Raw genomic sequence first — 27,854 nt, 5'->3', positions numbered from 1 at the left:
CCCTCTCGGTGGTGTTGGCTGAGAACAAAGATATCAAGAGACAACCCGGCAGCCCAGAGAAATTACTGTAGGGCCGGAAGACTGGCTTGATTCTGGTTGGTGTCACCAGAGACTAACGACGAATAACGTTGTTGAGGTTAAATGAGAATTGTGAGAGAATGCCTGCCACCTGGGGAACGAGAAATCGGAAATGAGGTGACATGTGGCCCCATGACCCACCCGATGCGATATCTAGAAGGAAAAGGGGGTACCCTACCTCGAGAATAGCTTAATACAAGGGTAGAGAGTTTTGTTCACTTATTTTAAAGTGACTATTCGTTGAGTTGTGTTGAGAGCGGGCGGGCTCTGATGATAATGATTTTTAACTTTAGTTACCATTTTAAATTGTGAAGGGAGAATTTCGGTAATTGACTTTCGTTAAAAAAAAGTTATTTTGGGAAAAAAACGAGAATACTATTTTCAGCAGTTCGTGAACCTTAACAAAACATTTTTGCTGGATTGATCTGTTTTTATGTAGTGACATTGAACTCTGTTGTAGACAATTTAAAAATTTCGAGAGTTGTGTTTTTATGCATTCGAACGAGAATAATTGGAAATATTAAATTTTGAAGGCTGAATTGATTTTTTTTTTTAATTTGTTTGAATCATGTAATAATTGATCTCAATGACAGTCTTCAGTGTTATGACTGCTTGAGCGTGTGAATTTACCAGTAGGACTAAAAAAAGTCATTTTTGGGCTCATGGATTTAAGTGTCTGAGGGAGTGGCACTCGTCTAACAAGACGTTGCAATCATTATTTATGTATGTATGCATGTATGTATGTCTGCCTAAAACTTTTGACAGTCACATCAGAATGTGATGAAACCGGTATCGTGTTTAACCTCGCACTTTCGGACGGCAAATATCGAAACATTGGCCAAAATTATTGATTCCTTCATTCTTAACCCGACAGTTTTATCCATGGATGGGTCGCATTTTTGCAGAGTTTTTCCAAGGTCATTCGCTCTTTTTATTGACTAGCCTTAATTTTGACGTTCATCACTACCGCTTTGGTAATGAACGCAACAGCAAAGATGGGAATTTTCCCCGTTCTTTTCCTCCTTCGCGATACGAGTTTGATGAATACACACCATCAAAAACCCGGACAACGCCGGGCACCCAGGCTATTATATATATGTATAGATAAATGCGAGTTTGTTTTCACATGTAAATGTTATTGTTGTGGATTTCTATGATCTTCTTTATTCCACAATCCTGTCTTTGTTCGACGAACAATGTTACATGTGTACAATTGTTTAGATCCATGATGTCCAACTCCATTTCATTGATCTTATGTCAAAATAACCAAAATATCATCACTCGTAACATGCAACCGCCAACGTGTCTCGGTAAACGTCGACACGTTTCTATTCGTCAAATAAGTACGCCGGTTCTCTTTACTTACTTTATATTCTGTTAATGCCCCCCCCCCACTTTCTTATCATTTTTCTCTTACCCTTCTCCCTCCATCTCTTTTTCTAATTTATCACTTTTTAACTTTTTCCAAAAGAGTCGATCAAGCCCTCCCACCACCACCACCACTCCTGTAATCTCTTAAATGAAGAAGTACGCCAGTTCTCTTTACTGACTTACACCACCTCTCCTGTAATCTCCTATATAACTAGAGATAGGGCTTCTCTTCAAACGGAACTTGTTTCACTAATTCCTTTACCATGGCTTGTCGTCAACTACTTTTGCTGGCTTTGGTGTGCGCCGTGTATTTTCCCGTAAGAGTCATCTGCTTGGTAAGAGGATAATCATTTTTTTTTTAAACTTTACTCTCAGATTAAATAGTTTTTGTTCGATTTTTAGATGTTATCACTAGAGCTATGACAACAGCATATTTTTGCATCCTTTTGACTTTCGAGTATATATCCGATACAATTAGACACATATAATCACCCGACAACCACATTACTCTATATCAAACATGTAAGATATCAACTGATACACACTGGAGAGTCAAAATAATGAAAAGAATATGCTGTTGTCCTACCCTAGATATCACGTTTGTCTTTGGAATAGAATTTTCATTGTTAAAAATGCAAATTGAAATATTTATATTCGTCCAATTCTCTCTCTCTCTCTCTCTCTCTCTCTCTCTCTCTCTCTCTCTAGGCATTCATGAATTCATTGTTACTCATTATTCAGGACTCCGTTCACGCTTTATTGAAAGCGTTTGATGTATTACCATAGGTGTCCTTACAGATCTACAAACAGTGATTTCTTTCTCTCCGTGCAGCGTCCGTACTAGGTGATGGTCTTGATCTAAAGAAATCTTCTGCTCATCACAACGAGATACAAAACCTATGTATTATATCAGTAAGCTGCTTTCCATGATCTCACGTTCTCAGGATTGGGAGAGACGGAGCGAAGTGAGTTGCCCAAGGGTCTCGCACAGTAGTATTGTCCGACTACCCTATACAGAGCCTAGTATTCCTAAATTGTCACCGAACTGGTAGTGGCCAGTGTCATCGTGCTTAACTACTGGGATCCGGCGAGAATCTGTGGCCGTGATTATGCCGTATATATATATATATATATATATATATATATATATATATATATATACATACATATATATATATATATATATATATATATATATAAATGTAAATTTGGTTCGTTAAAAGTGAATAAAACTTTATTTCTACGTTACCAATTTATTTGAAATTTTCAGACAACCCATCTTTAGAGTCGAGGGATGTTTTTATGTCATTAAAATAAATTTACCTCGCGAATTATTAAAATATTAAATAAAATATAAATATTTTTCGAAGTCGTTTCTGCGAGACTTGCCCGGTTTTATTTCTGGTAACTTCCGTTTCAACTACTCTCGAATTACCAGATAAGTAAAAAAAAAAAAAAAATTACTCATGCAGAGAGTGATCCGTGCTGAAATAATAACGTTATTATTTAAAAAGCCATTCTTAACATGGGGAAGGGAGGGTGTTTTGTACCTATTCTGTACTTTAACCTTACAATTGAATAAAAACATATCATAAAACTTTAATTAAACGTGGAAATACGATTTAAAAACAATAGCGCGGATCACTCTCTGCATTAGCACACACACAAAAAAATAATCCCATATTTTAAAAATTTAAATTCATTTATGTACTTACCAATTTTTTAAATTTTAAATTCCTTTATTTACGTTAAGGCTTTTCACTCATGAAACATTACGTTTTAATTGTTTAGTTTCTTTTCACGGCATTGCTTACATAAAAAAGTTTGTTTTAACTTTTTCTAAACTGTTTTATTTTTACGACATGCCTCAACGTATAATAAACACCCTAACCTCCCCATGTTAGCAAAAAAAACGCCCTTCCATAAACCTCGAAAGCCGTTCTTAATATGGGGAGGTTGGGGGTGTTCATTCCGAAAGCTGTTTTAACATGGGGAAGTTAGGGTGTTTATAATATGCTGGGGCGAGTCGTAAAATTAACTAAGTTGTTATCTATTATTTATTGCAAAAATTGCTTGAAATTTATTTATTTGACAAAAAAAATTACATTTTGGTACTCCTTGGGCGTTGAATTCCATGGCGACCAGCAGAAAAAAACAATAGTCGCTCCCCCCACCCCGCACGTAACATATTTTATTTACTGACGTTGCCGTAACTAAACGATTATTTGTCACATTTACAAACATTTATTTATTTATTTTGAAAAAAGTTTTACTTTTTATGAATATTGAAAGAAAAATGGGTACTCACGCAGAGAGTGATCCATGCTGAAATAATAACGTTATTATTTAAAAAGCCATTCTTAACATGGGGAAGGCAGGGTGTTTTGTACCTATTCTGTACTTTAACCTTGCAATTGAATAAAAAAAAACATATCATAAAACTTTAATTAAACTTGGAAATACGATTTTAAAAATAGCGCGGACCACTCTCTGCATTAGCCCCGAAAAATGTTACTAAACATTTATTAATAATTTCTCACTTTTACAAACATTTGATTTTAAATTTCTTTTTAAATGACGACTTTTATCGACTTTTTTTTAAATATCCCCCCCCCAAATGGTGTTTATTCCGAAATCCGTTGTTAACATGGAGAGGTTGAGGGTGTTTATTCTGAAAGCCGTTCTTAACATTTGTGGAGGTGGACCTAATGTAAAAAAATAAATAAATACATTTTTTAAAAAAACTAAATCATTTACTGATAACACTGTGCAACACTAAAAAATGTACAGGATATCTGCAGCAATTTTTGTATACCTAGTAACGTGGAAATTTTATTTCTGGCTTTCTTTTTGTTGAATTAGGTATAATTTGTGCAAAATTGCCACAGTCGTAAATGTCAGTAAAAACGTCAAAAATGGGTTACTGACGACTTTGCAGTCACATATTATGCTTAAGAGAAAAACACAGTTTAATATACACATATTATGTACATTATTTGTTAAATCATTTATTTGAATCATTTATTTGCTAAAGCCAGCCGAAATGAGCTATTTTTCCAGATTTAAGAGAGCTAGATGACAGAGCTAGCTTGGTTAGCATAATATTTTCTAGACCAAGGGCTAATTTTTTCAAAAGTAAAAACATAATGCTGTACGCAAGCACTGGCCTGCTAGAGATGAAATTGAGCAAGGAAAACATAACATCAAACACAAACCACTTCTGCAAAGTAATAGAATCCATTTACCACCTTTGCATATTAAAATCGGTTTGTTCAAGCAGTTTGTGAAAGCACTAGACAAGGATTCCTTGGCATTTGCATATCTTGCAGAAAAGTTTCCTTCATTAAGTCGAGCTAAAATAAAAGAAGGTATCTTCATAGGTCCCCAAATTCGAAAAATTGTTCTTGATGAAACTTTTAACACACATCTCACGAGAAAAGAAAAATGTGCCTTTGAGTCATTCAAGAAAGTTTGTGATAACTTCCTGGGAAAACATCGTTCAGAAGACTATGTGCAAGCTGTGAATGATCTATTGCATCATTTTCATGATATGGGATGTAACATGTCTCTAAAAGTTCATGTGCTCCACTCTCATTTGGATTTTTTTGCTGAGAATCTTGGCTATGTGAGTGATGAACATCGCGAAAGGTTCCATCAAGATATTTCTTTAATAGAAAAACGTTTTAAAGGAAAATGGAACACTGGTATATTGGCAGACTACTGCTGGAATTTAAAAAAGGATGATGACACTCTACACAAGAGAGTTAAGAGGACAAATGTTGTTTAAACTGGTGAATTCAAAATAATTAATAATAAAGTACATGAAAATGGTACCTAATCCAGAGAAATAAATGTCAGATTTGGAATCAGCATACTTTTCTTACACCTAAACAGGTCTTATATTTCTTGTACTTTTTTTTTCAATTCAAATTTGTTGCACAGTGTAACTTCTCACTTTTATAAATATTTTTTAATTTACATGCGCGGATGAACAAATTGTTGAATAGTGCGAAAACAAAACGTTTTTGTAATAAACTTCGGGATAATTTTTGGGGTAAATATATACATTTAGGTCCACCTCCACAATTTTCTTTTTTAAATGACGACTTTTATTGATAAATAAATTTACTTCTCCGCAACTTTTATTGATAAATAAATCTACTTCTCTGCCACGGGCACTGAACCCCTCCTTTTTTTAAATAGTATTTTCGGGTGGGTATGCTGACAACAAATATCAGTTAAATTTTGCAAATAGCCCACCCCCATCCAAAAGTGGTGTTTATTCCGGAAGCTGTTCTTAAGATGAGGAGGTTGGGGGTGATTATAAGGTGGACCTAATCTAAAAAACAAACAAAAAAACAAGTTTTTTATGCGCACATAAGCAACTATTTTTTTTATTAACTTTTTTTTAATTTTTTGTTTAAAAATTAGTAAATTTCAATGAATAGAATAATAAATCATTTATCATTAATATGTGTTTTTGGTTTTGTGTTGAATGAAACTTTTTTTTTTCATTACAACAATAATGAACCAATTTAAATCTTCCGGCATGCGTTTAAGGGTTACGAAATTATCAATAAATCGTTTAGTTACTAAGTCAACGTCAGTAAATAAAAAAATGTTACGTGCGCATGCATTAGCCTTGACTAGGGGGGGCTAAGGGAGCAACCATTAAATAATTATGCTGGTCGCCATGGAACTCAACGCCCAAGGAGTACCTAAAGTGGCACTTATGCACTTATGTTATTGTGCTATTTTTAAAAATAGTATTTTCATATTAAATTCAAATTTTACAATATGTTTTTCTTTTATTAATTTGTTAAGTGAAAGTACAGATAACCCGGTCGGTTTCTAATGTGAGAAAAATCTAGCCCCCCCCCAAAAAAGGGGTACTCTGGACAATAACAAAACATTAAAATTGCCTCAGTCTCGAAAGATTTCTTCTCTACTGAAGAGGAAAAAAACGGTGAAGTGTAGTTCACCTTCTGTTTCTCCCCCCTCTCTCTTCCTCTCTTAATATCTCTCTCTATCCATCTCTCCCTTTCCCTATCTTTCTCTATCTTTTTCTCTATATCACCCCCTCCATCTCTCTTTGAGCTCCTTTCTCTCTCTAACTCCCTCTATCTCTCATCTTTCCTCTGTCTGATCCCTCTCTGTTTCTAACTCTCCCCCTCTCTCTGTTTATCTATCAATCCCTTTATCTTTCTATCTCCTTCTCTTTCTCTATTTTCCTCTCACTTTCTCTTTTCTATCTATATATCTTCCTCTCTATCTGTCCATCTCTATCCCTCATCCTATTTTAGTCTCCTAAATTAATTACAGTGAATAAGGCATTGTCAAAACATGGATAAATCCTATTTTAGTCACCTAATTTACTGACTGTGAGAATAGAAGTTATTTGGAAATTACTGCTACCTTGAACAGCACCAGAAGTAACTGGTAAAACCTTTCTAATTAAATTGATTTTGGCAGCCATTTGGTAACAAAATGACATAGCCTTAGCCCTTGCTGCCTGAGGAATACCTGCGACCTTGCTGCCAAGTAGAAGAATTATTTATTGTACTTTAAAACATTTAATTTTTCAAAAATCTCATGTTCGACATCTCCAAAAGATCCAAAACATCAAATATGGGGAAAAATATTGCAGAAATGCAAACTTATTGTTTAGAATGAATGCACAATGGTACGCAAAAAATCACTTGAGGCTCTTGGTCGAGCCTTGCAAGATTTGCATGGCAATGTCAGACCATTTGGGAATGCAGTAATATTGCTTGCAGGAGATTTCAGACAAATGTTACCTGTTATTCTTCAATCAACACCAGCAGATGAAATAAATGCTTACCTCAAATACACTACTTTTTTGTTCCATGTGAAGACCTTAAACTTAACTCAAAATATGCATGTACAGTTGCAGACTGTTCGATCCGCACAAAAACTTTTGCATCACTTGTGGGAAATTGGGTACGAAAAGGTGCCAGCTGATCAGAGTTAAGGGCAAAATTCTTTGACTTTTAACTTCTGTAATTTCTGTAATTTTATTTCATCAAAAGAATAGTTAGTTTAAAAGGTTTTTGCAGATATTCAAATTATAAGAATTCCATTTGACTGAGTGAATGAGCTATTCTTGCAGGTCAATACAAAGATGCCCATGAACTTAACGCTATTATTCAATGTAAAATTCCAAGTGAGGTAGTCAAATACAAATCCATCGACAATGTTGTGAAAGCAGATAAAGTGGTTAATTATCCAACAGCTATATTTGCCAGGGATGCCACTGCGTCAGGACCTTTCACAGATGAATATATCTTCATTCCATGCATTCCTATGATTCAACCGGATACATCATTACACTTTAGGAAATTGCACTTTCCAATTTTATTGTCATTTGCAATAACCATCAACAAAGCACAGGAAACAATCTTTACAATTGTGGGCCTTACAGTTACACACTGACTGTTTTTTCACATGAACAATTTATGTAACGTATTCAAGAGTCACCAAACCGGAAAATCTCTATATCAGCTAAGAAAATGGAACAACAAAAACTGTGTACCCATGCAAAATGGAAAATTAAACGTATAAGAAACATGCTTTTTCTCATTTTGGAACTTTTTTCCATTGCGCCAATTTGAGCCACAGCAATGCGTGGCAGGGTACAGCTAGTGATGTATAAAAATGCGAATTTTGACTAACCTTCATTTCAGAAACTGTACATATTGATTTTGAATTATTAAGACTGTATCTTAAACTCTCGTTACTCTGAAATAATATTGGTGTTTTTCATTTTTATTTAGGATGAAAATGTAAAGGTAAGTTAATATTTTAATAATTACTTTTGCTATAAGCTATATACAAATTGTTGCTTTTATTAAAAACTAGCAGTTAAGCCCGGCTTTGCTCGGGCCCTGTGTACTGTTAATAACTTCATGTGCATATATATATATATATATATATATATATATATATATATATATATATATAAAGCTTTCCAATATTTTAAAACTTTCACCTCAATTTTGACCCCTTAACATTTATTGTTCTTGACTCAAATCAAGTTAAAAAGTTTGATCCATGTCCAAGTAACTTATATCTAAAATTTCAAGTGTTGAAACCCAAATTGGCGGAGAAGTTTGGTAGAGTTTTCAAATATCAAATCGTTGAACTTTGACGCCTTGACAGCCAAATTTCTGGCCGAAACCCGATTAAAAAGGTATTCCCCAATCTCAATACCCCTTATGTCAAATCTCGAGACTGTAGACTGAAAATTGACAGAGTAGTTTGGGAGGGAAATATACACACACAGACAATTTCACTTTTATAGATATACTAGCATTTCTGCCCGGCGTTTCCCGGGTGTTTGGATGTGTATGTTGAGCAAAAAAAAAAAAAAATAGCAGTCAATTTTTTTTAATTTGACACCTATTATGACCCCTTAACATTTATTTGGGGTGGGGGCTCAAATGAAGGTATTAAGTTTGATCCATGTCCAAGGAACCTATATCTAAAATTTCAAGTGTTTAGATCCAAAATTGTCGGAGGAGTTTGGTAGAGTTCTCAAAGGTACAATCGTTGAACTTTAACCCCTTAACAGCCAAATTACTGGCTGAAAACCGATCACAAAGATTTTCCCAAATCTCAGTACCCTGCATATCAAATTTCGAGCCTGTAGACTAAAAATTGGCAAAGTTATTGCGTAGGGAAATGTACACACACAGACACACACACAGACAAATTCACTTTTATATATATGTACTAGCTTGGGTGCCCGGCGTTGGCCGAGTATTTGGAGGTGAATGTTGAGCAGAAAAATAAAGAAAAAAGCGGTCAATTTTTTTAATTTTGACCCCTATTATAACTCCTTAAACTTTATTGTTTTGGGCTCAAATAAAGTTATTAAGTTAGATCCATGTCCAAGACACCTATATCTAAAATTTCAAGTGTTTAGACCCAAAATTGTCGGAGGAGTTTGGTAAAATCGTTGAACTTTGACCTCTTAATCGCCAAATTTCTGGCCGAAAACCGATCACGTAGATATTCCCAGATCTCAGTACCCTGTATATCAAATTTCGAGTCTGTAGACTAAAAATTGACAGAGTTATTGCGTATGGAAATGTACACATACAGACAGACACGCAGATACACAGACAGACAGATACACAGACATGTTCACTTTATAGATATACTAGCATGGGTGTCCGGCGTTGCTCGGGTATTTGGAGGTGTATGCTGAACAATAAAAAAAGCGTTCATTTTTTTTAATTTTGACCCCTATTATGATACCTTAAAATTTATTGTTTTGAGCTCAAATCACATTATTAAGTTAGATCCATGTTCAATACACCTATATCTAAAATTTCAAGTATTTAGACACAAAATTGTCGGAAGAGTTTGGAAGAGTTCTCAAAGATCAAATCGTTAAACTTTGACCCCTTAATCGCCAACCTTCTGACCGAAAACTAATCACATCGATTTTCCCAAACTCAGTACACTGTATATCAAATTTCGAGTCTGTAGACTTAAAATTGACGGAGTTATTGCGTATGGAAATGTACAATGACGGACACACAGACAGATACAGACACGTTCACGTTTATAGATATATAGATAGATATGGATAGATCGTTTACAAATATGTTCGCCGTGTGTCGCCAAATAGATATACTCAAAGTATGGCACTATCTTCTACACCAATCGCAAAAAATACGATTGTGATTTACTAAGGACCGCCACTGATGGAAAGAGAGCACACTACACCGTTGCTTAAGTAAAAGGTTTCCTTTCGAAATTCGATGCAGATTCTCTTGTTCGACAGAAAGATTTCAGAGTTCGACAAGACACATCTGAAGAAGGTCGGAGGTTACATCGACCGAATCATTAAGATAGGAACAATGGTTCGAAAAATTTAAATAATACGGATCATTGCTTTTATTTAAAAATTGTGTACCGCTACGCTCATCGTGTGGCGCCAAATAGAAATACCCAAAATACGGGCGTATCTTCTCCCCATTTCTTAAGCTGGAGTCAAGCAGCTTATATTCATCCGTTTATTGCTTGTCTGTCTGATGTGCTGTTGTAATTGCCTCTCCCCACCCCCTTTATTCGAGGAAGACGAAACGAAAGAAACAGTTATTTAGATATGTAAATACAGAGAACTTTATCGGCGCTAATGAACAGACAAGAAATGATAAAACTGTTTGTGTAGCTATCCTCTTCGAACTGACATTCATACAAAGTCCGAAAGACTGGCCGCATCTTTTCCATCCATCTCGAGCTGAGATAAAACAGGCAATACACGTCCGTCGTCTAACTTTTGTTTTGTCGGATGCCCGTTTGAATGGTCGTTGTTAATCAATTCCCCTCGGTGCTATATAGAATACATGTGTATTAACTCGACTAGATGCACGAATTGAATTGTTGAGCATCAAACTTCCTCTTGGCCAACTTTGTCTCAAGAAGAGTATTGTGGGTTCTATAGGTTTTGTAATGCAAAATAGTTCATTGCAACTCTTAACGTATCATATTTTTAACTTTTTCAGACGAGGATTAGTTATTAGTATTATTTGGAGTCATCAGACTACTGTTCTCATCTTGAGCGTCATTTTGATAACAGTTTTTTTTTGTTTTTTTTACATCATCATTTTTTTTGATCACCACCTATCAAGGCTCGGAAGCCACTCAGGGATAAGGGTTATTGCAAGTACATTACGTTAGTGTGGAGATTTGATGAAGTGTTTACTTAAGGGGGCGGTTCATTAGGAATTTGTTAACGTTGGACTTGAACACATCCAAGTTGTAGTACGGTGGGAAGCAGGCAGACGGAACAGAGTTCCACAGGTGTGCAGCTCTAAGAAAGAAGCTTTGTTCATGGAATCCGCGTTTTGATTTAGGCACAGATATAGAGTGGGGGAAATTTTTCACAGTGGATTCAGCTAGACGAGTGTTTTTCGTGAAAGATTGGCGAAGGGGGGCCAGAGATTGGAGTTCAGACGAGCACCTGCCAGTTTGGTCGAAGTAACCTTCGGCCTTCTTCAGATGTATTTTGTGGAACTCGGGAATTTGGACGAAATTTCGGATGGAATCCTTTAGTTATTTCACGAGGGTACCATGCTCTTTTTTTCGTCAGCCATGACTGGATAGAGGTCCTAAGTAACTAGCAATTGTATTTTTCGGTCGCCCACACTGAGAATTGAACCTTGATTTTACAATTGATTTTCAAAGTACTCTAACCACTGCGCTACGGATTCTTGCGGACAGTTCTAGTACGAATGTTAGGAGCCTTAAACTTATTTCATTTCTATTTGTAAATATCACTATTTATTACTAATCATTATTATTTATGTGACTATATATACATTATTGCATATATATTATTTATCAATTACAGTATATATTACCTATTATTTTTCATTAACGGTTCTCATATCGTGTAAAATTCTATACTGGATTTACTAAGTAATTGATTGTTTCCCAGTATATATATATATATATATATATATATATATATATATATATATATATATATATATACATATATATATATATATATATATATATGTATGTATATATATATATATATATGCTGGAAAAAATCAATTACTTTTAATGGAGAAATAAAAGGAACAAACCAAGCTATGTGTTCATCAACGTTCCGTCTTTATTGCGAGACTTTCTCTGCACTGTTCTTTCTCTTTCTCTAATTATTACTTTGTCCCATAATGCTAGATGGTTTCCCTTTTCCCTCCAGATATGGTGATCCATACCTGATTTTCAATGTCTCCACGTACTACGGCTTTTTGATGTTCTTCTAACCGTAATTTTAGTAGGCGGCATGTCTCACCTTTGTTTAGCTTTTCACATTTATATATAATTTCATATACACAGTTCTTAGTCATGATTTTTTTCTGTAGGGGGCTTGGCTCTCACAAGCAGTTTTCAGAGAGTTGAATCGCTTCTGAATACTTTCCTGGTGTCATATGAATTACTTATTCTTTGAAGTTTTCCAGACAACGGTATGGTATAAAAATTGCTGTTCTTTGGTGTCGGGTCCAGATTTCTTGGAGCTGATGGCATGCTCTCTGGATAATTATTTCGATGGAGGATTTCTCTTAAGCTGTCCATCTCCTCTTGATATATTACTTCGTATCTCTTTTGTTCAGTATTTTAGGCAATAGACGATTCCTTACTTTACATTATATGGATGGTGGGGGTTTCAGTTTAATCACTGTCTTGTGTAAGTTGGCTTTCAGTATATAGATAAAATAATCCCCTGACCAGAAACGATACCTTTGTTATCTTCTTTTTCCATCGTGAGCTGTATAGTTGGACGGATAAATTCACACATGGTTTAGTAATGTTTGAACATCTTTCAAATGGGGCCAGAGTATGAATGTACCACCCACATATCGCAACCACATTGTTGGCTTTAGTGGTGTTGATCGTAATGCCATTTCCTCTAATTATTCCATGCATGAATTCGACAGTACTGGGGACAATGCTGATTCCATCGCCAGACTTCTTCTTCCCGATATATATCAGATCTTATTACGAAGCAGTTCCTACACAGTCGGTCAGCATCTCCATTATATTGTCAATTGGGATTCAAGTGCGTTCCTACAGTGAGTCATCAGAAGTCAGCTTATCCCGTACCACTATCAGAGTTTCATCAGTGGGTACTTTCGTGAACGGACTCGCAACATCTAAAATCACCATCTGGTTGGAATTAATGGAAGCATTGTTAATTATTTCCATGAAATGAGCTGAATTCTTGACGTACGATGGCGATTTACTGATAATTGTGATGATTATATATACCAGGAATCGGCTCAATGAATGCCATGTTGAACCTCGGGCGCTGGATAATGGCCTTAACGGAAAACCATCTTTATGAATCTTACAGAGGCTGGACAGGTGTGGTAGCTTGCTGCAATGCTGTACAAGCTGCCTGTATTTTGCAAGTAGTATTATGTCCTTCTACATATGCGGATATGTATAATTCCTTCAGGTAGATGAACGCCCCTGCCTTCCACAATTCTAGGTCACTATTGGCACTGTAGCACTTGTTAGCTCCCTATCGAGATTTTGGAGGGTTACTATATATATATATATATATATATATATATATATATATATATATATATATAGTAATCCTTGTTAAAATTCAATTATTCTTAATTTTTGAATATTTTTCTATCTGGAATAAATATGTGTGTGTGTGTGTGTGTGTGTGTATGTGTGTGCGTATTGATGTATATATATGGAGAAGGAAAACTCTAAATCCAAACCCACTGCTGCCTTATCAAATGTGCTTTGTTAGTTAAAGGCTAAGAGAAGGAAAACTCTAAAATCAATTTAAACCTTCGCTACTTCCGGTTGGGCACAACAGCGAAAACGTCACGCTTTTTTCACGTTCTTTTCTTCCTTCGCCGTACAGATTCGAGTCTGCCTGTCTACAACCGCTCCCCCCCCCCTTTTTGTTGCTCAACCAACACTTTTACACATATCTCCACTTATTTTTTCGCTTTCACATATTGGGTTCGAGCCTGCCTACTACCACTTTTTTTTTGCCCAACACACACCTACAAACACCCAGGCAACATCGGGCACCCAGGCTAGTTTATAATATAAATCTCACATGTCTGTTTAAATGTATGTATTATGCATGTATGTCAGCCTAAAGCTTTTGATGGAAGCGATGAATTTTCACGGTATCGTTTTGAAGCTCAACCCTTTGGACGAGAAATATCAAGTACTAGCAATGATACCCGCGCATCGCACAGGATTTTTTTTTTACACTTAGGTACGCGATTTGTGGGGACCTTTCCAGTAAGTGAATGTTGTAAGAGGGAAGTAAATTTCAACTCGATGTGTATATCGAAAGATATAAATAGATAAAAACACGTATAATATCCGGTCAAAGAAATAACTCCACCCCTCCACCAAATATAGTTATCCGTGTTACTGGAAGTGCTGTGGTGCTCATGACTAGATAAGCGTTATCCTAATTCATCCTCATCCTAAGAAAATACTAACTTTGTTATTTCTTCTCTTTTAAATTTCTTATTTCATTTTGTAATTTGTAATTATGTGCATTTTAATAATTTATATATGCATTTGTCTTTTTGTTTTCTTTGCTTAGTTTTAAATTCTCCCCCAGCAAAACACCAACCAAGTTCTCTACCAGCTTAAATAAATGATTAATTCCACACTCTGTACTAAGGAAGGTTAGAGATAAAAATACCTTGGGCAGGATAAATTTTCCGAAATTAGCACAAACGTGGATTTATTTTTTCTGCCATAGAAGTCAGAAGAACTTTATTTAAGTAATATACATACTATCTACAACTACCATATGCTCGCTTGTATTAATAAATAGGCCCCGTTGATATCTGTACCAAACCACTGGATATAGCTTATAAATAACTCTTACTATAATTGTAATTGAAATCTACAGTGATCTTAGCTGCGTCACTAGGACTATTTTCTGTATAGATACAATGTTTTGTCCCCGACCTTAATGACTTCCTATAAATACGAATTCCGAATCACTATGTTATATTTGTTTCTCTTTACCTCCAAGACAACTGTCTATGTCTAACCTGCATGCTAAATAGGGAAAAAGAAGGGAATATGTTTTTTTTCTTTTCTCCCAAGCTAAAAGATTACTTGAAACTCTAAATCCTAATGAAATTCTACTGTATTCTCTAAGTTAATAACCCCGTCCTTTGAAAGCTAACAATCTGCTCCCCCCCTCTAGCTGCCACTAAAACTCTTCATTACACACGCCTTGGTAGTAGAATCCTTAGCCTTCAGCTCCCAACTTTAACATGCTAACCGCCTAACAGTCATCACTAAACATCTATACATTTCCACCTCTATGACATGCATTAGAGTTCATTCTTATCCAGTTTGGTACTTATCAGCAAAAGTATGCACTCAGATGCAAAGGGATCTTCATTACATAACAATGCCTCTTCCTAGATGGCTTTGCAACGATCAATACAAAAACAAATCCGATACTCCCTGTTATGCAAAACGCTCGATGACTCTTAAATGAAAACTGAAATTATCTCCCTTCAATAGTAGAAACACACTAACACAACTTCTATCTATTCGCATCTACTGAAAACTTGCCCAAATATCTATTTACTTAATTATACACACGGAATACGCCATGACTTAAAATGTACCTCCAGTTATACCCTTACTGTACTGCACCTACATCTTAACCCTCCTAAATCTAAAATATACAGTAACTGGGCAAAATTCTTAGCTCAATTCCTAATACCTACTCACACTATAACGTTATCCTGTACCTAAACTTACATATAAAGTTTTAAAAAATGGAAAAATCCAAAGGTAGAATCTTAATCCGCACTAACGCCTTTCTAACAAGCCTGCTCACATAATTGCTTGAGTTTTTTTTCTTCTTAGTAACAATGAAATAGCAATGCCCCTAAATCACTTTGAGGGGTGTAACTATTCATTAGATACATAACCTCTACAAACTAACCCTGTAACATTAACTAACCACGCGGGGTCGCAGAAATACCTGGATTAGGACCCAGCCGCGCGTAGCAAACCTTCTCAGGGCTGATGGACCTAGTAGATCTTCCCAGATCACCCGTCTAGGAGAAGGAAAACTCTGAAACTAAATCTAAGGGGAGGGAGGCCTCTCCAGTTTTGAATGACAACCTTCCTAGAGCTGGTGACTCAAATAAATTACCGGTCTGCAAACCTAAATTGCTTAAGGAGTAGATAGTCTCTGTCTATCGCCCGGCTTCCATACTCCTTCTTTGCCTATTAGTCAGGCGCAGAAACACTATCACAGTGATTCGGCAAAAAACTTAGTGGTAGATCTTGTTTCTTGTCTATGGCAATGAACGCCGTTTTTCCATCTCCCAACACATCCCACCCCTCAAAACTAGGCACTTGGGAGTGCTTGAGTACCACACATGCCTGTGCAATTAGATTGGGTTGACCTTCTTCTGATGGGTTGAGGGTACCTGATTGACAGTTCCTGGCTGCTGTTTCCAACTGGTGGTACATCGACGAAATGTTGCATCCCTCTGCCTGTTCTACAAGTATTTTAATGGTGAATGCTCTGGCGAACTGTAGACACTTGTGCCCCCACGACGTTGACACCCTCGACAAACTCAAGAGGCAGTAAAATCTCACCCCCACACAGTAGAGATCCCTAGATGTAAAAGATCTTTCTACTCCAGTAGTTTCTTCCTCAGAACCGCTAGACTCTGGAATTCCATTCCAGGTCCCTGCTTCCCCAACTGTACTGATATACAGAAGTTCAAGTGTAACGTGAACCGACATCTTGCTGTTCATATCATAACATAGTGCTCCAGTAGTTGTTGCCCCTGATAGTAGCCCCCTACACGAAAATGGGAATGTGCGTTGTTTGGGGTGAAAATGTAAAAAAAAAATCTTATCTAACACATTGAATACTGAAAACATACCACAATCCGATCAGATCAGTTTTTCATCATATCCTTTTGTAGAACTTTTCATTGAAGAGCCTCGTGGTAAACTAAATTTCTGCTTCTTTGATTTGGAGCCAGAATGTAGAGTTTTTCTGAACTACCTGTCCGGCTGATGGAGACGTAGAACATACCGTGACTGAAGCAGTCTGATGTTAGATCTACGCCAGTGGTTTTAAACGTCTGACCTTGACTTTTATTTATGCTCATGGCAAAACACACCTTCACAGGAAACATTTTTAAATAGTACAATTACAACAACACCCCACCATCCCCCCGGCCTCCGTCGACTTCCCCCCACCGCCCCAATGTTTATTTAACCAAAATGTTTTTGGGGGTAGATCAACGCGTGGGTGCTCATGTTAGGTTAAATTATCATAGAAAAATGATCCCCCACTTTATTGAAACTAACATTTCTTTTAAAAAATCTCAGGATCCAGGAGTTCATACCATGCAAACGGTATATTTGGTGTCAGAAGAAAAAATCGGTTTGTAACAAAAAAACGAAAATAAATGTCTTTTTTTATCATAAAAATAATTATTTGTCCAATCATGAGAAAGTGAAAGGAGGCCTGTGGTCATTTTTTTGGCTTGTTTGGCTCTTTTGGGTGTTTTTTAGTAAATGTACTGGCGGCCATCTTGCTTGCCAAACTGTAGTGATTACGTTGGATATTGAATGTCTTCAAATATGAATAACTATTCGTTTGCACAAGAAATAAATACAATATTCGTTCTCGGCGTCCCTCAAAACCTTAAAAAGTGAACAATTCAAAGGTGAATGCCGAGGGGTCGGTAAACTAAAAAAAAAAAAAATACCGATTTATAGTAATAATTATTCCATAGCGATGTATGTGATATCATATATGGTAAAAAAATATATTTTATATTAAATCTATATAATTATAAAACTCAAATGATCTTGTAACGGGTATTGTGCCCCAACATTCGGTTTACAACTTCCGATTGCGTATGCGTACATAAATATAAACCCATAACAGCGTAAGCAAATAAATATAAATCGCTACTTTTGCAGAATTTGATCTGCGCACTAAAATATTAACGCTATTATTTAGAAATTATTATTTAACATGGGAAGGGTGGGGATGTTTTGCAACTATTCTGTATTACAACTATACTGTCACAATTTTCTTACAAATAAATCAACGTTAACCCGTTGTGCACGTATTGTTTTACTGTGTACGTTTTCAGCGTCCCAATTGTTTTTTTTTGCGTTTAAATTATCCAAATAAAAATTGTTAATACTTTCTGCATTTTTTTTACATCGTTCATTTCCGTATTACGTTTAAGTTATTTTAACGCAATTTTCTTACAGATAAATCTACATTAACCCGTTGACAACCATAAGAGCATTTTACAACGTATTGTTTTACTGCGTACGTTTTCAGCATCCCAATTGGTTCTTTTTCACGTTTAAATTAAAAGTACATCAAAATTTGAATTTAACTTTAATTATTATGCTATCTGTTCAGTGCACATTTACCTATAAGTATGGCAAACACACCACTTATATTTCAATGGCTGTAAGTTTTTTTTAATCAAAAATAAAAATTATAAACAGAAGGATGAATTATATCGGCGTAAAACTACTAAATACAGTGAAAATACCCCCCCCGGATAACTCAACAATAACAAATAAAAAAGGTTGATACTCATGCAGCGAGTGATCCAGACGTAACTCAGCACACGCGGCACGCCCAGCTTTCTCCGGAACATGACATCAACAGCCGAAGTAAGCCGAGCGTCGCCGAGAAAATTAAGCTGTTTGACGAAACATAAAGCTGAACCTGTGACAATGTAGCGCGATAATTTTCAACGCGACGCACGTTCATGCGAGTTGAAAATTCAAAGCAGCAGACGACAATTTGGAAGAGAAAGAAAAGAAAATAAATTCGTAAAAAAAAGCATACCATTTCGTACTTTAACGTCAGAAAAACAACAAAAAAAAATGAATTTTACAGCCTCAAGTGATCAGCTGGAAACACCAACTGAAGTCCTCGACTTTTGTTAAGAAAAAAATTTACTGGCACGGACGAAATCTTGTGCATGATGTTGACAAGGAAAGGTAAGCGATGGCTGTGCCTGGAGGTGTCAGGCTACCACATGCCGAACCTTTACATCGTTTGGACTGGGACATTTTTTTTGCCAAGTCTATACCTGCAATTGCCATTGTGGGCATTTGAGCGAGCAACACAGAAAGACCTCCAGCGCGAATGCGGAATACGATTTACGCACACACACAACAACTGTCTGAGGAAACAACATCAATATCTGTTTTAATATGAAAAAAAAAAAGAAAAAAAATCTATCCCACCCAGTTTTGTTTCAATTTTTCTAGTTTTCAGGTTTTTCCTTGAGAAAAATAAAACAAATAAAAATAGCACCCCAAAAAACAACGAAATAATTTTTGTTCAATGTTTCTTGAAAAAAAAACTTTACAAAAAAAAAGTATTTATTTGACTTACCAGGTGAACCTTTTCTCGGACAAAAAAATCGGTCAATGTCAAGTTTCTTTCCAACTCCTCAAAAAACATTTTTAAAGGTTTTTGGTGGCGCTGAAAACGAATATCACATTTAAATTTGGGTCAGATAAGTAGTTTTCATGATATGAAGAAATTTTTTCAAAAACTGGGAGATCCCTTTCCTATATAAATCTAACGTAAAATGAGCACCCACCTTCTGGCCACCTAGTAATTTCTTTATATTAAAACAAATTTAACTGATATTTGTTTTCAGCATCTCCGAAAACCGGCGCTGTTTTTTTTTTTTACTAAAATTCGTTCATTTTTTCATCTCATAATTTAGGACGCTAATTATGCTGTCAGTAAGTTTGCAAAAACATACTCTTTTTTTCATTATACAACTTGTATAGTTGTTAACAGGTGCTTAATATTCAGTTAAATATTTCACAAAAATTCTGTTTACATTGGGGGGTTTTGGAGCCCCATAATGTGAAATATTAAACGATTCTGCTTTAATGGTTTAATGGTTAATGTCGGCACGTTACTTACGGAAAAACGGTTAATTAAACTACAGAAGCACCTGTTAAAATCTATACAAGTTCTATAATTGAATACCAACCTAAAAAAAACGCTCGTGTAAGCTTACTGACGGCACTAGTAGCGTCCTAATTTATAAAAAAATGAACGAATCTCTAAATTAAAAAAAAAAAATAATAACAGCGCCGGTTTTCCGGGGTGCTAAAAACGAAAATCACAGTTAAATTTGTTTTATGATATGAAGAAATTATTAGGTGGCCAGAATGTGGGTGCTCATTTTACGTTAAATTTATATAGGACAATGATCCCCCACTTTTTGAAAAAGTAATTTCTTCATATCAAGCCCCAAATTTAAATGTGATATTCGTTTTCAGCACCACCGAAAACCTGTAAAAGTCGTAATCTTAAAGTTTTTTGAGGAGTTGGAAAGAAACTTGACATTGACCCAAAAATCTTTAACATTATTTATCTAAAATAAACAAAACAAAACAAAAAATATTATAAATTTTTCTTTACAGTTAATAAAATCTAAAATTTAAGGTAGGTTTTCTTTTCTTGTTATGCTTTCATCGGTGGCGCTCGGCTGAATTTCCTCAGCAACGCTTGGTTTACTCCCGCTGTTGGCGTCATGTTCCGGAGAAAGCCGGGTGGACTTTGAGTTCACTCTCTGCATGAGTACCAAAAGGCTACTTAAAAATTAAGAATAAGAGAAGAAAATTACCTCCGAATTAAAAATAAAAATAATAATTCAACTTAGAAGAATATTTTGAAATGAAAACAAATCTATTATAGAAAATATTTAATAACGTGCTCAAAGAATTAAATTATCACATTTACTCCCCTTGATTTTCTGGCTTGAAAATTAAAAGATTTCAGATTTACAATAATAATAAGTAAATTTAAGTTAAATAAAATATAAATTGAAATGAAAATAAGCTAAATAATTACATTTAAAATTATATTTTTAAATAGTACAGTATTAACAAGGCTATTGAATAGGCAATATAATCGAGTTAATTATTTAAAATGATTTAATTTAATGTGATATACTAATAACCATAACTCAGTCGATATGATGTGAAGAATGCTATATGTAGAAGTTACGCATAAAAATAAATGTCTCCTTTGACAGAAGTATCCTACAATGGGCAGATATTTTCGAAAGTCATCGCCTCTTTTTGATTAACTAGCTTTAATTTAAACCTTCGGCACTTCCGGTTCGGCGGTAACTTTTTTCCACTTTCATTTCCTCCTTCGCGGTATGGATTCGAGTCTGTCTACTACAACTTTTTTTTCTCAACACACACCTTCAAACATCCGGGCAACGCCTAGTACCCCGTTGAGTCTATAATATAAATCTCACCTGTCTGTTTAAATGTATGTATGTATGTGTGTATGTTTGTATGTCTTGCAAAAACTTTCGACAGAGGCGACGGATCCTGACAAGATCGCTATCATTTTGAAGCTTTACGTCTTGGACGACAGATATCGAAAAATTGGTCAAAAACATTAATTTCTTCGGCCTAAACTCGGCCGTTTTGTATAAGAAGGGGTCGATTTTTTTCGCCGATATTTTAGCAAGTCATCGTCACCGTTGGACTGACTTCGGTTAATTTCAACGGTTTTGATTGCTGGTCGCCTCATGGAAACATCGGCTAAGACGTCAGATTTTCTTTCACTTTTTTTCCGCCTTCGTGGCACGGGTTCGAGCCTGCCTGCCTGCTACCACTTTTTTGTTTGCTCAACACACACCTGCAAATACCGGGCAACGCCGGGCACCCAGGCTAAACTATAATATAAATCTCACTTGTCTGTTTAAATGTATGATGCATGTCTGGCCAAAACTTTCGACAGAGGCACTTTCTACAGGGAGGGTCGCCTTTTTCACCGATATTTTCGAAAGTCATCCTCTCTTTTCAATTGACTAGCATTAATTTAAACCTTCATCACTTCCGGTTTTGCAATGGACGCAACGGCAAAGACGTCAGTTTTTTTGTTTTTTTTTTCACTTTTTTCCCCTTCGTGGTACGGGTTCGAGCCTGTCTGCCTATTACCACTGTTTTTTTGTTTGCCCAACACACACCTCTAAACACCCGGGAAACGCTGGGCACCCAGGCTAGTCCCAAAGATAGGAGACTGGTGACAAGCGACAGGACCAAATACTCAGACACGAGCGGGAGCCGATGACGATTAGGTCTTTGTTCTTATTGAGGATCTATGACAGCTACCTATCCGTTTTCGTAGTCGGATTCTTTTTCACTTTACAGTAGACACGAAATTCTATCAAATCTGCCAATTTCTGGAATATTCTGATCCATCCCTCAACACGATAGCTATGTCTTTATCTGCTGGTAGCATTGTCACTGCGCAGTGACTTAGTTGCCAATACTTCTTCCTTTGAGGAGTTAGGTTTTGGAGGCTTTGAATTCTAGAGTGCGTGTCTCATTTTCCATCTTAATTCATATGCTTGTGTCTTGGGTTTATTCAAGACTGCCTCGTCTATTTGAGTTATCATATCTAATATGGAATCCACTTGATGTTGGGCGAAGTTAAGATCTTCGTTTAGCACTGGTTCCTCAGGGGGAGTTAGCTGATGTTTACTTTTGTTATTATTAGTGAATGGTGGACATGGAATCTTACGTCCTTAACTTTCAGATTTTCCAATTTCTGTATTTGGCGAGATTTAACCCCTCCCCCTCCTTAAATTCCGTCTTCCTTATAGGCTATGTCCAGATATTCTTGGGTGCGGGTTTTGTCATCAGTCTTAGAGTGCTTGAAAAATCAATTGTAAAAGTGATATTCTACTGACGGTTGAAGGTTCAATTCTTAGTGTGAGCGACCGAAAAATGCACTTGCTAATTACTTAGAACTTCTATCAAGTCATGGATGACGGGACAAGAGCATGCTACACCCGTCAAGTAAATAAAGGGTTTCGTTCGAAATTCCGTCTACATTCCCGAGTTCGAGAGAAACATTCCCCAGTTCGACAAGAAACACCTGAAGAAGGTCGGAGGTTACATCGACCGAAACGTGATGAAAATGACACTTAAAATAAGAACAGTAGTCGAATGAGTCCAAATCATGCGATTAATGTATCGTGTTTCAGAAAATAATCATTGTCACTAATTTTTCAATCCGTAGATGTTGCTTTTAATTTCCATTATCATTCAAACACGTTTTTTATCTGAAAACTCCATTTATCGACTACAAAATTTTGTTCTGATAGTGTAGAAGCACTAGCTTTTTTTTAAGCAGTTTGGCTTTTTTTGCTTAAAATTTTTCCTTTATCCGATTATTTTATAATTTAAACACGGTAATGTTTTAATATATGGTAAAGTGGCAGTTTTAGTCATTTCGAACTGCTTTAAAGCTTCACCGCTCAAATTTCGACCAAATTTCAAACAATTATTGCAGTTTATAGATTACCTTCTCCCCTATATTATGAAAAATAATTTTTAATTTTCTATCAGTAAAATAAAAGTTATGATGGATTTTCTGGTGTTCAAAATCGTAAAAATATCCAAGGAGGTGAGCGACACTTTTTATGACTGGTTTCCATAGCAACCACGTCGCTTCAGAAACTACGGTTGCTACTAATTCACTGTTGTCGCGGAAAGAGAAGTAACACGTGAAACGGAGAGAATGAAGCGTGAAAGGGAGATAATTGGGAGATTTTATTGAAAGCAGACGAGTGTCGTACATCGTTATTACACATGTGTTTATTGGAACAGAAGAAATAAGACTGAAATTTAAAAAAGAGCAAATTGGAATCCTGGAAAAATCATGGATTACAATAGAAAAATGCGAGTATGAAAAGTAATATGGTCAAGCTTAAACATGGAAAAGTAAAAGACTAGTTATTAAAACTGGAAAAGAAAACGACAAGATATTCTAGTGAAAAATATAATAAATTCATAACTTAAAATATTGCAGCATTAGGATTTTTTAATTCAATTTATAACATTATATAATCAATTCTTAATTCTGCAATATTTGAAGTTATGAATTTATTACATTTTTCACTAGATTATCCTGTCCTTTTCTTTTTCAGTTTTAACAACTAGTATTTACTTTTCCATGTTTAAACTTGACCATATTACTTTTCATGCTCGCATTTTTCTATTGTAATCCACGATTTTTCCAGGATTCCAATTTGCTCTTTGTTAAATTTCAGTCTTATTTTGTTTTCTGTTTTTTTTTTTTTTGATGTTTTACATTTAACATCGTTCGTTTGCCTTACGTTAGTTTTTTTGTGTTTTTTTTTCGATGTTTTGGTTACCCCCCGCTCCCGATACCCCCCGCTTTCTGTTTTCATTTTTACTTCGCTTATTCTTAGGTTTTCATTAACAACACCACCCTTTCCAAACACTATGTCAACGCTGGGTACCCTCCCCGCTTTATTTTTCAGATAAGTTTTAACGTTCGTTTTTCTGTTTTCTTTTTTGTTTTGTTTTTCAGATTTTTGCATTTAACATCGTTCGTTTGCCTTACGTTAGTTATTTTGTGTTTTTTTTTCTTTTACTTCGTTTTAATTTACACGACTTTTACAAGCTATTTTCGAGAAACTTTTAGGTCGCCTCGTAGCGGGGAAAACAGAAACTGGCTTCCAGCGCAAAACTAGGTCAAACATCACGCAACTTGACGTTGTCGCACCTGCTAATTTCGGTTTATAAACGTCAACTTAACACATTTATCAATTCATCTGATCCCGTCGTCGAGATGGTTTGGTCGCAGGTTTTTTTTCCATTTCCTTTCCACCTTCGCGTCAAAGGTTCAGGGTTCAAGCCTACCTTTCTACTAAACTTTTTTTTCTTTTACACCTCCAAACACCCGGCCAACTTTTTTTTTAACACCACCAACACACATCTCCAAACACCCGGGCAACGCCGGGTACCCCCGCTAGTATAATAATAAATACGAAATCTGCATTAATAAAAATATCATATTTAAGCGTGTTTTATGACCTGGCAATGCCGGGTGGCCTGCCAGTGCAAATATGAATTGGTGATAAATACGAAATCTGAATTAATAAAAATATCATATTTAAGCATGTTTTACGACCTGGCAATGCCGGGTGGCCTGCTAGTGCAAATATAAATTAGTGATAAAACTTCTCTCTGCCAAATGTGTAGAACATTAATTTCTTAATCTTTAACTTTGAAAATTTCCTTGTTTCTGACATGTCTTCATTAAAAAGCATAGAAATAAACATAATGCTGCAATGTCTTAAGTTATAAATTTATTATATTTTTTACTAGAATATCTTGTCTTTTTCTTTCCCAGTTTTAACAACTAGTTCTTTACTTTTCCATGTTTAAGCTTAACCATATTACTTTTCATGCTCGGATTTTTCTATTGTAATCCGTAATTACTTTTATTTAGCTCATCATATTATTTTTATTTTTTAGATTTCATGGGGAATATATCCAGACATGCCTCACTGGTTATTGGTAAGCTGGTCTTTTTTCTTTTTTTTTTTTTTTTTTTGCTTCTTTACGAGATAATTGAAAACAAGTATACGCATGTTATCAAAGTTTTTTTTAAATGTTACAAATTAAATCCAACCTTCCAGAAGATTTCCAGCGATATCACCCCCCCCCTTCCCCGCTCTCTAAAACTTGACTATTTCCATCAATATTTTAATCTATGTCTCAATATGGACTAACTAGCAGGCAGACCCGACGTTGTCGGGATTGAATGAAGTCCGGGGAACGTGGTGGCCGTAACCCTTTGCTTATTGTTCTCTCTTCCGTAAATATGTCATGAACTCGTGTCAGTAATCTGTAAAACATGTGGCATGTAGCTCCATCTTGTTGGGAAAAGAATTACATTTTTTTTCTTCATGTGGTGTCAGTTGGTGTAAGAAAGTTTGGAAAGATCGGACTACTTTTAACTTGGCCACACTGTATAAAAATATAGTAAATCTTTATTGTCGATGGTGGTAACGATTTGGCAATATGAGGGAGAATGATGCACGGCGAGGAATTTGACGAGAGAAAAAAAAAACGTTCACCGGCTGAAATCATCAACCAACTCTGATATCAATTTCGAGTTGTTATTCCGTTTATTTATATACGGCATAATCGCGTTCTTCTCAGATCACCGAAGTTAAGCAACGTTGAGCCTGGTTAGTATCAAATGGGTGACCATTTGTGAATTCTAAGTGCTGTATGCGCTCTCCACTTATCTCGGCATTTGTTTCTAGTCGTCCTGTACTTCACTTGCCACTGGTATTTAACAATGTCGTCTCATGTGTGGTTGGAGATTGTGCACCTCCTGCCACAAAAATTTCACGTGCAGGAAACCCCTCGTGGGTATCTATTGTCTGTCCAAGACTGAAGAAGGAGCCTGTTTATTCTGTTTAATTCATTCCTTAGTTAGTCCATACGTTACGCTTTACAAAAGTCAAAATACAATTTTTGAGGGACAAAATGCTCCAAAAAAGCTAACTTCGCTAAATTTTTCTTTATAAAAGTCCCACCTGCCAACACTGGACAAGAATATGAGAGTGATCTTGTTTTGATGTAGCCTCGTTTTCGAATATCATAATAATAGGATCATTGTTATAATAGCGTGAGAAAAGAAACTAATAGTAATTTCGACGTGCAGCGGTTTTTCACGGAAGAAAGAAGTCAGCAAACGGTTACGTAACAAAGGGAACATTCGAAAGAAACAGCAAAAAAGAATATTGCCTGCCAAGAGGTGCTGGACTGAAGGAGCAAATTAAAGGTTGTCTCTTAAAATGTGATTTCATTATTTGTATTGAACTATGTAGCACAATATTACTTTCTGAGTATTTATTAATACTTACTAATTTATCTCATTTGGTGTAACATGGTCGTCCGTAAGTAGGGACACAACGCGTTGTAGGCTCCGTGGAAAGGAACATAAGAAAGGCAAAGGAAAGGAATTCAACTCGTTCTTATAAGTTTTACCAACAAGACTATTATTCCTTCTTCTCCGGTCACGCGCGACTTCTCGTCTTGTCTGTGGCATAACCCACATGTCTCTGTCGTGATCATCGGTTTACGTACACATTCTTTTTTAGTATAATCTGTTTCCTTTTTCCTTGCCATGACGTCATCTCGCACACGGCTCAGTCATTTTCATACGTTTTCTTTTAATGATTTACACTATTATTTCATTATTATAATTATTATCATTATTTCTTATTAGATGAATATTAAAGAAGAAGTAAAACAGCTCAATAGCAGATGCTGGTGTAATTTGCACATACATAAACTCAATATTGTGGACTCAGGAAGCGTAAGTTGTATTTTTATTTTTCTTAGATATATGTTTGTATTCTTCCGTTTGTTTGTAAATTTTATGTTGTTTTTTTTTGTTATGATACGAAGTGCCTTGAATAAATTTCCAGACGCTTTTTCGCATGGACACTTTTATTGATAGTACATACATGAAACTCTAGGCCTCTTTGAAGTAATTTTCTCCGACAGCAATGTACCTGTTGTACCGGTCCAACAACCTCTGGAAGTCCTCTTGTGTGAGTGTGTCAATGACCCTCGTCATAGCCTCTTTCACCTCCTCAGTTGTCTCATAATGACGGGCTTTGAGGTTTTCCTTGGGCTTTGGGAATAACTAAAAGTCACAGGGAGCAATGTCTGAAGAATAGGGGGAGCGAGAAATTGTCTTGATGCCCATGGCAATGTCTATCTTTCTGATCTTCTCGGAGCACCTTTGGAACAGACTTCACAAAAATCTTCCACATCTTCAGTTCTTCACGAATAATTGTGTGTACAGTTCCCACACTGGCATCAAACAGTGCTCTTGTTGTCTATAGACACACGACGGCCCTTATTCATGAAATTCTTTATTTGGCCCATCAACTCTGGTCTTCTGATTTTTTTACTCCTCTCACACCTCTCAGCATCCTTCACAG

The 27,854-nt window shown here is 35.8% G+C and overlaps 1 long non-coding RNA gene across 2 annotated transcripts in view; it reads left to right on the top strand.

The window, feature by feature from the left end:
* The first annotated feature begins 4,169 nt into the window (after positions 1 to 4,169).
* LOC145256267 (uncharacterized) overlaps positions 4,170 to 27,854 on the top strand; it is a 43,673-nt gene continuing 19,988 nt past the window's right edge. Inside the window, exons 1-3 of one of the 2 annotated variants that reach the window (XR_013863949.1) lie at positions 4,170 to 8,258; positions 25,363 to 25,404; positions 27,131 to 27,220. This is a non-coding gene — a long non-coding RNA (uncharacterized LOC145256267). Of the gene's footprint in view, positions 8,259 to 24,134; positions 25,405 to 27,130; positions 27,221 to 27,854 lie in introns of those variants that run through there. The other variant, XR_013863948.1, reaches the window with a different exon arrangement.

Source organism: Euprymna scolopes, chromosome 32 (genome assembly GCF_053919585.1).
Source record: "Euprymna scolopes isolate OS-2025 chromosome 32, ASM5391958v1, whole genome shotgun sequence".
Classification (NCBI taxonomy): Eukaryota; Metazoa; Mollusca; class Cephalopoda; order Sepiida; family Sepiolidae; genus Euprymna; species Euprymna scolopes.
This window is presented reverse-complemented; position numbering and strand designations above follow the sequence as displayed.